Source organism: Enhydra lutris, unplaced genomic scaffold (genome assembly GCF_002288905.1).
Source record: "Enhydra lutris kenyoni isolate GAN:26980312 unplaced genomic scaffold, ASM228890v2 scaffoldscaffold122, whole genome shotgun sequence".
NCBI lineage: Eukaryota > Metazoa > Chordata > Mammalia > Carnivora > Mustelidae > Enhydra > Enhydra lutris.
The window spans coordinates 746,206-754,930 of NW_019154206.1; the positions used below are offsets into that span (position 1 = coordinate 746,206).

Below are 8,725 nucleotides of genomic sequence, written 5' to 3' on the forward strand. Positions count from 1 at the left end.
TGTTATCTTAAATTCCTTTTTGGATGATTCATTGTTAGTGTATACAGGTAAGAGAGATTTTTGTGTATTGATATTTTGTCCTGTAACTTTGCAGAATTAGGGAACTGGCTGTGACCATTTTTTTTTTTTTTTAAAGATTTTTTTTTTTATTTATTTGACAGAAATCACAAGTAGGCAGAGAAGCAGACAGAGAGAGAGAGAGGAGGAAGCAGGCTCTCTGCTGAGCAGAGAGCCCGACGTGGGGCTCGATCCCAGGACCCTGGGATCATGACCTGAGCCGAAGGCAGAGGCTTAACCCACTGAGCCACCCAGATGCCCCTGTGACCATTTTTTTATTGATTCTTTTTTTAAAAATTTCTTTTCAGCGTAACAGTATTCATTGTTTTTGCACCACAGTGCTCCATGCAATCCATGCCCTCTCTAATACCCACCACCTGGTTCCCCCAACCTCCCACCCCCCGCCCCTTCAAAACCCTAAGATTGTTTTTCAGAGTCCATAGTCTCTCATGGTTCACCTCCCCTTCCAATTTCCCTCAACTCCCTTCTCCTCTCCATCTCCCCTTGTCCTCCATGCTATTTGTTATGCTCCACAAATAAGTGAAACCATATGATAATTGACTCTCTCTGCTTGACTTATTTCACTCAGTATAATCTCTTCCAGTCCCGTCCATGTTGCTACAAAAGTTGGGTATTCATCCTTTCTGATGGAGGCATAATACGGAAGCTCTCTATATAAGATGATGCCATCTCTGGTCTCTAAATAGACCTAGTTCTACTGTTTCTTTTCACTTGTGGATTCCTTATTTCTTCCCTTATTGTTCTGGGTAGAACTTTCAGTCCAATACTGAGCAAGGAGTGAAAGCTAGCATGATGGGCTTGTTTGTGATTTCATCTTTTTAAAAGATTGTATTTATTTATTTGACAGACAGAGATCACAAGTAGGCAGAGAGGCAGGCAGAGAGAGGGGGAAGCAGACTCCCCGCTGAGCAGAGAGCCCGATGCAGGGCTTGATCCCAGGACCCTGAGATCATGACCTGGGCTGAAGGCAGAGGCTCAACCCACTGAGCCACCCAGGGGCCCCTTGTTTGTGATTTCAGAGTAGAGATGTCAGTCCTCAAAATTGAGCACAGTGTTTGATTAGGGTTAGGGTGGGGTTAGCATTAGGGCTTAGGTTTATGGTCTCCCTGTCCTCTACTGTACAGAGCCCATTCTTCTCCAGTAACCAGCAGAGTGATCTTTTTGGAACATAACCTTTAAGCCTGTCATCCACTCCCAGCTGCCTGTCCTCTCCAGCCTTTCCTCTCCCACCATATTCCCCCTACCTCCGTGGGGCTCCAAGGTGTGTGGTCATCTTACATGTGCCTCGGGCCTCACTCCAGGCCTTTACATTCTCTCTGCTCTCTGCCAGGAGCACTCTTCTCTCCCCCTGCTTCATGTCTGGCTTGTTCCCCTGTTGGCTGGACCTGGACTTGCCCCCCAGTGAGCTGACTCATGTCTGTTGGTTGTGTGTGGCCTTGTCCCCTATTTAAATGTAGTGCCCACTTTCCCTGTGTGAGTGATTTACTAAGCTGCTAGGCATGGGACAGGCACTGGGAAGTAGCCTTAGTGCCTGTGTGAAAATATCAGTCTCAGGGCCCCTGGGTGGCTCAGTCATTAAGCATCTGCCTTCAGCTCCAGTCATGATCCTGAGGTCCTGGGATCGAACCCCACCATGTTGGGCTCCCTGCTCATCGGGGAGCAGGCTTCTCCCTCTCCCACTCCCCCAGCCTGTGTTCCCTCTCTAGCTCTTTCTCTCTCTCTGTCAAACAAATAAATGAACCTTAACAAAAATCCATCTCAGAGAGCTCACCACCCTTGCTGACAATGGGGGAGCTGCTGTCCCCACAGGTAGTCCCCTCAGAGAGACAAGACTTCCAACTTCTTGGAGCCTGGGAGATGTAGACCTGGACCTGGAAGCTTCCACTCTTGGATTCATGGCTGGGCCTAAGCAAGTCTCCTCTTCTTCCGGCTGTCCTCTTTCCCCTTCCCTGCCCATGGGCTAGAACTGATTCCTGATCTGGGGGAGTTTGAGGGTGGCCCTAGGAATAGCAGTGGTTGACTGATGGATGTTGTCAGCAAGAGGCCCAGTAGCTTTCAAGGGAGGACCCTATGGGGGTGGAGACAGCTCTGTGGGTGCCAGCGACTGCCCACTCCAAGCAAAGTGGGGCAGGAGGCCAGCCCTGCTGATTCTAGCCAGTCTGTAGGCTAGAATAGAAAGGAGGGCTGTGCCCAAAGGTGCTCCACTCCTGGCAGGTAGGGAGAGGACTTGCAGGGGGTCGGCCAGGGGAGGGCACCTACAGGGTTTGCCTGGGAGCTCAGCACAGGGGGACTGTTCCTGGCTCCAGCATGCTGACTGTTGGGTTGGTTTCCTGTCTCTGAAGCCTCAGACTCCCCTTTGTATGATGGGATGCTGATGGCCCCTATCTCTGGGAGCAGAAGGTAGGGAGGCCCCACAAGCACACTTGCTTGGGACAGGCTGAAGAGTGGCTGTAGCTTAAAGCAGCCCATGAAGAAGGTGCACACGTCCATGGCCCCCAGCTCTGGGGTCCTACTGCCAGCCTCTGGCAGTGACCCTCCTCCCGCCTTGTCCCTCATCCCTGTAGATATGTGGTCTTCCTGGAGCTGTCTCTGCAGAGGGCAGAGAAGCCCATCATGGTAGGACACAGGTTCACCTACTAGGTTGTCACCAACCAGCAGGCTTCCAGGCCCGTGTGCTCCCCTGGGAAGGCTGGAGGGTCATGGTCCTCGAGGTCCCCAGTGCCCTGCACTGGCAGGATGTGTCCATGCAGAACATGGTGAAGGTCAGCTGCTTCTGTGAGCAGCACTTCCTCCATCAGGCAGACTACCTTCCATGTGTGGATGTGAACATGAAGTTCTGTGACCATGTGGGCATGGAGATCCTGTCCTCCCTCTTTGGCACCCTGCACCCCATTTTTTACTGGGTGTCCCATGAAGACTTCAGCTACCAGCACTGGCCACAGTCCCAGGCCCACATCCCCAGGGACCAGGGTGATGTTTACTACACGGGGGTTTTTTTTTGGGGGGTTGGTGGTGGAGGTTCACTGACTGACCTTGGCCCGTCACCCGGTGATGGGGGTCAGCCTGGCCAATGGGATCAAGGTTGTGTGGTGTGACAAGAGCTGCTTGAATAGGTATCTTCTGGACCAAAAGCCCACCAAGGTGCTATCCCCAGATGACCTGTGGTACCCACAGCAGCTGGGCTGTCCCCTGGAGGACCTGTGGGACCTATGGTGGCTGGGCTGCTCTATCTGCCCTTCATGAAGAAGCTGAGACTCAGGCCATGCCCAAGAATCACCAGGACATCTGGGACTCATGAGGGACTTTCCCCATCTCCGTCATGGGGTGCTGTCCTGAGCAGAGCTGTGAGAGCAGGTTCTTACTTCTGTCCCCTCGAGGGAGGCCATGGAGCCCAGCCCTGCCCACATGGGCATTTCCAGGGCACCAGCTGCACCCGCACTCAGGAGGCCTGCCTGGGGACACAAGGCCCTCTCTTTGGGGTCACTACAGTTTGATAACTTCTGGGTCATTTTCAGCTGTGAACGGCTCCAGTTTTATGTCAGTTGATTTCTGTGTCAATGTGGAGCAACCATCTTTAAAAAGAACAATCAAGGGAAAAGGCTTTCTTTCTGGTTCTAGACAGACACTGCCTGGTGGGGGTGGGAGTGTAGCAGCCACAGAGCCAGGATGGCCTCTGGTTGGGTCTTCCCTCCCAGTTTCTACACCTTGCCATGGCCATGGGGCTTCAGGGGCAGGGGTGCACCAAGCCACCTCTCATACCTTCAGCCCCCTGGCTGCCAGAGGCCTTGGCTGTGTCCACTAGCTTAGCCTCCAAGAAGATGGAACCCTCTGAATTATGTGCAGTTTCTGCCTTGGTTTTATTTTTTAATTTAATTTAATTTTTAAAATTTAAATTTGTTAGCCAACATATCAGTAGATTTTAATGTAGTGTTCAGTGATTCATTAGTTGCCTGTAACACCCAGTGCTCATCACAACATGTGCCCTCCTTAATACCTGTCGCCCAGCTACCCCATCCCCCACTCACCTCCCTTCTGTCAGTGGGGCCAACTCCCCTGGCTAGGGGTCAGGTAGCTTCCTACATGTTCCACCTGCCTCTCCCTGGCTCTCCCAGCCATGCATAGCCCTGTGCTGCTTCCCAGTAGAGGGCAGTTTTAACCAAGGTCAGAAGATGGGATGTATTTTCCTGACTCCACCTGCCACCACCTCCCCACCCAGGGATGCAAGAGAGGAAAGTTTTCTTCAACTCCTCTTTTTTTTTTTTTTTAAGATTTTATTTATTTATTTATTTGACAGAGACCACAAGTAGGCAGAGCAGCAGGCAGAGAGGGGGAAGCAGGCTCCCCACCAAGCACAGAGCCCAATGCGGGGCTCGATCCCAGGTCCCTGAGATCATGACCTGAGCTGAAGGCAGAGTCTCAACCCACTGAGCCACCCAGGTACCCCTTCTTCAACTCCTCTTAAGGTCCCTGGCTGGGTCTGGAAATAGACAAAGACAGATGAACAGGAGAAAAGCTGGCAAAGTGTATGGAATTTTTTTTTTTTTTTTTTTTTTTTTGGCCGGGAGCCTCACAAGAACATGGAGAGCAATAAATGTTTGAAGAATTAGGAGTCACAGGGGTTTGAGCTAGGGCTGGTAAAGGGTAAAAAAGTAACAGGAAGATAAAGGTTAATTTAATCAGGTTTGTTCCTCTAGCCTTTGTGGCCCTAAATTCCTTGACTCTGGTGATAAGCATGTCCTCCCTGCCATCTGGGGAGGGAAAGTGCCACATGGGAGTATTCTGACCTGCTTCAGGGAAGAAGGGCTGACAGCTGGGGATTGAGGGACCTTCCTGCTTCTGCTCTATGGAAAATTCTTTCAGTTTCTATATTTAATTTGCCAAGGTGCCATATTTGGGGCAGTGTTTCCTGACCCCCACTGGCCTGGTGCTGTACTCTGTCTCCTCCTAGTATCCAGGACATTGAATGCGCTACTGTGAAGATGGCCCAGGCCTGGGGCAGCCCATTGTCCAGGGAGTCACCTGCCTCCAGGGTAGGGTTGCCTACAACTTCCCACATGGGTACCCTGTTGCTAAGGGTGGCCGCCCCTTCCTTGGGGGTTTGGGTGAGAGTGTGAAGATCTTACTTTGAGAAACTGACTTCATTTCCTGCAAATGATCCAGTAGTGGGATCATACAGGAATACTATTTTTAGTCTTGGGGGGAAACTCATACTTTTCCCAGCATGGCTGTGCCAACCAAGGTCAATTCCAGATGATTTTACCTATAAACCAGAGATTTTTCAAGATCTTCTCCAGCAGGGACACATGGATGGCTCAGTGGGTTAAGCCTCTGCCTTTGGCTTGGGTCATGGTCTCAGGGTCCTGGATTGAACCCCACATCGGGCTCTCTGCTTGGTGGGGGGCCTGCTTCCCCCCACTCTCTGCTTGCCTATCTGCCTGCTTGTGATCTCAGTCTCTCCCTGTCAAATAAATAAATAAAATCTTAAAAATAAAAGATCCTCTCCAGCAGAGAACATGAGGAGAACATATTCAAGGCCTTGCATAGTATACTAACCATAGGAACAAACCGGTAACTCAGAAACTATTGAAATGAAGAACTGCTTCTCCTTCTTCCATTTCTGGCTGGTGTGCTGGTGTGTGGCTCAATCCCTCCTCAGGCAGCTGGAGGGTCCACCTCCCTGGTCGGCTGCCACTGAGATGGCTGCTGTGTCCAGAAATTCTTTGGGGGGTGGCTGGGTTTCCCCACCTGTGCACAGGTCAAGTTGGTGACCTCTGACAGTGTAGCCGCGGGTCCTCCAGGCTTGGTCCCTCCCCCATCCCACAGTGGAGCCATCATACTGAGGATTTAGGGGGACAGGAGCTGCTCCTAGGCAAAAACACCTGAGATTCCCACTGTCCCTACCTGACCTTCAGATGCTCCTCAGTTACTCCTGTGCCTCCGGTGTCTTCCTGGGACCCTGACCTGGCTGTTTTTGGACAGCTCGTCCAGTGGCACGCTTACTTTCTGGGAGGGGGGTTTACTGGAATCTGCAGTGTGTCAGGCTGCCCCACCTGGATCAATTTTTGAAGGCACATCATCTGGGCCGTCTGAGGACCCAAGACCATGGGTCTATGGCCTGGAGGGGTTCTGAGCAGAGCTGATGGGATGGGAGGGCTGCAAGGTACAGAGGCAGGTTTCTAGAAAGCTGTCTGGGGTCTCTGGCATTCTATCATGGTTTGTTTTTTTAAAGATTTTATTTATTGGGGCGTCTGGGTGGCTCAGTAGGTTAAAGCCACTGCCTTCGGCTCGGGTCATGATCCCAGGGTCCTGGGATCAAGCCCCGCATTGGGCTCTCTGCTCAGTGGGGAGCCTGCTTCCTCCTCTCTCTTTGCCTGCCTCTCTGCTTACTTGTGATCTCTGTCTGTCAAATAAATAAATAAAATCTTAAAAAAAAAAGATTTTTATTTATTTATTTGATAGAGAGAGAGAGATCAGAGGAGACCCAGTGCAGGAAGATGTAGGCCACTTCAATGGAGAAGCCAGGTGACCCCAGAGGGAGTGCACAGGACTTGCACAAAGCATAGGGCTCATGGAGCCCAGTGTGGGATGTGGGCACCCAGCCAATGGGCATGGGGAATCCTGGTGAGTGTGGCCCTGTTTGGGGGAGGGGAGACCACAGAAGGGTTGCAGAAAAGGCAGGAGACAATGAAGACGACAGGACAGAGCTTCCCAAGGAGGTCGGTGGAAGAGACAGAGCATCACAGAGACCCTTGGGAAAACTCAGAGGCCCTGGAGATGTTGGCTGAAATGCTGTCATTTGGTCGGAAAAGTTGTGTCACTAACCCCCAGTTGACACTGGATGATTTACTCTTGGTTGCTTCCAGGAATCAGGGCGTATGGACCATTAGCACTCACATTGCATGAAGTCCAGGATATATTTACTTTTCATCACTTTTCAGGACTAGATTTTTCTAGAGGAAGTGCTAAGCTTGGGTCTTTCCATTCTTTTCTTTGTGCAACTGGCCTCTGTTCTCAGGAGTAGATTCCTGGTGCTCATCACCACTCCTAGCCCTGAGGACTGTCCCCTGTCTCCTCCTGCAGTGGACATGACCACGTGGGTTGGGGGGTGCTCACTGATGAAGCCCCAGTGCTCAGTACAGAGCAGGGACCCCAGACCTTCTGCTGAATGAAGGAGGGCATGAGGGAGGGAAGGTAAGAAGGGAGGGAGGGAAAAGAAGAAAGGAGGAGGAGGAGGGAGGGAGGGATGGGGGAGGCAGGGAGGGAGTGAGGGAGAAAGGGAGGGGAGAGAAGGAAGATGGCAGGGTGGGAGTGAGGGAGGCAGGGTGGGAGGGAAGGCAGGAGGATGGGAGGAAGGGAGAAAGGGGAAGGAGGGAGGAGGGATGGGAGGGAGGCAGGGAGGATGATGGAGTGGGGGAGGGAAGGGAGGGGTGGAAAGGAAGGAGAGAGGGGATAATGAATGAGACGGTGAATAAATGAGGTAGGGAAGGAGGGAGGGAAAGCGCAGAGTCCGGTCCGTACATTAGGAGCCGTTATTTGGGGTGAGGTCCGAGGGCATCACAGCCTGGGCCCTGGATGGTGGCTCAGGGCACTTCCCGCTGTCCTCCTAGTGCTGACCTTCCTTCTCCTTGGCCCTGCTGTCACCCTGGATCCCCTCTACCTCCTCAAACAATTCTGAATAGTCCCAGGAGCAAGGCGGCTGAAAGGGTCCATAGACAAAAGGACGAGACTGATACAAAGCGAAGGTCAAGCAAAGCTTTATTTCGCGCCAAGCATCGAGAATCAAACTGACCGGCCAGGGCCGTCTCTTGCAAAGAGGCGACCCCCACCCCCAGCCTCACAGACTAACTTTTATAGAGTAAAGGCCATGTGGTTGAGCCTGGCTACACACAGGTGGCCAATTGAATTACATTTTACCCCATGATAGTCATCTAATTCAGCCTATGACCTCGGCTAGAATTGGCGCCTTTGTCTGGTGCCCAAAAGGCGGGGGCTCACGCTCCCTGGCGGGTAATACGTGCGCTTTTATTTGATTGGATATCTCCACCTGGTCCTTGAATCTGGACTCCGTTATCAGGGGCTATTTGGCCGTATTTCACCAATTCTGTTTCTAAGCACTTTCCTCTTGGGGGAAGGGGCAGGTTCAATCTAAGTTTACTGCATAAACAACAAAATGGCTCACTCTGGTTAAGTAGGCCCTTACAGTGGCAAGAGGGGGGGTCTCAGGAGGGGCTTCCCGGATCCTGTGCCTGGACGACCCTGGGACAGTAGCTACAGGACATTCTGTCATGAGGACTGGGACCATGGATCCCATCCATCTCCTTGAGCATTAGCATTATTTCACTCCCTGCTCTCTCCACCACCGCTGTGCTGAATAATCTTGACAATACATCTGTGAAAAATTGTGCCGGAGTTTCTGGAGCTGACTCTGAGACCAAGCACTGCTAGGAGATGGGTGCACCTGTGTCCTGGGATGGGTGCTGCTCACTGTTCTCCTAGACAGGGGTGCCCATCACCCTTCTCTCCTGGGGACCTGCATTGGACCTCTGGTTCTTCACATTCTCCCCAGGGCTGCCAGTCCCCAGACCAGATCCCTGCCACTCTGAGGGTGAACAGCGCTGCCTTCATAGGGTTTCCTTTGCCAGAGCCC

At 52.0% G+C, this 8,725-nt stretch overlaps 1 pseudogene; it reads left to right on the top strand.

The window, feature by feature from the left end:
* LOC111139848 overlaps positions 1–3,321 on the top strand; it is a 61,385-nt pseudogene extending 58,064 nt beyond the window's left edge.
* The last annotated feature ends 5,404 nt before the right edge of the window (positions 3,322–8,725 follow it).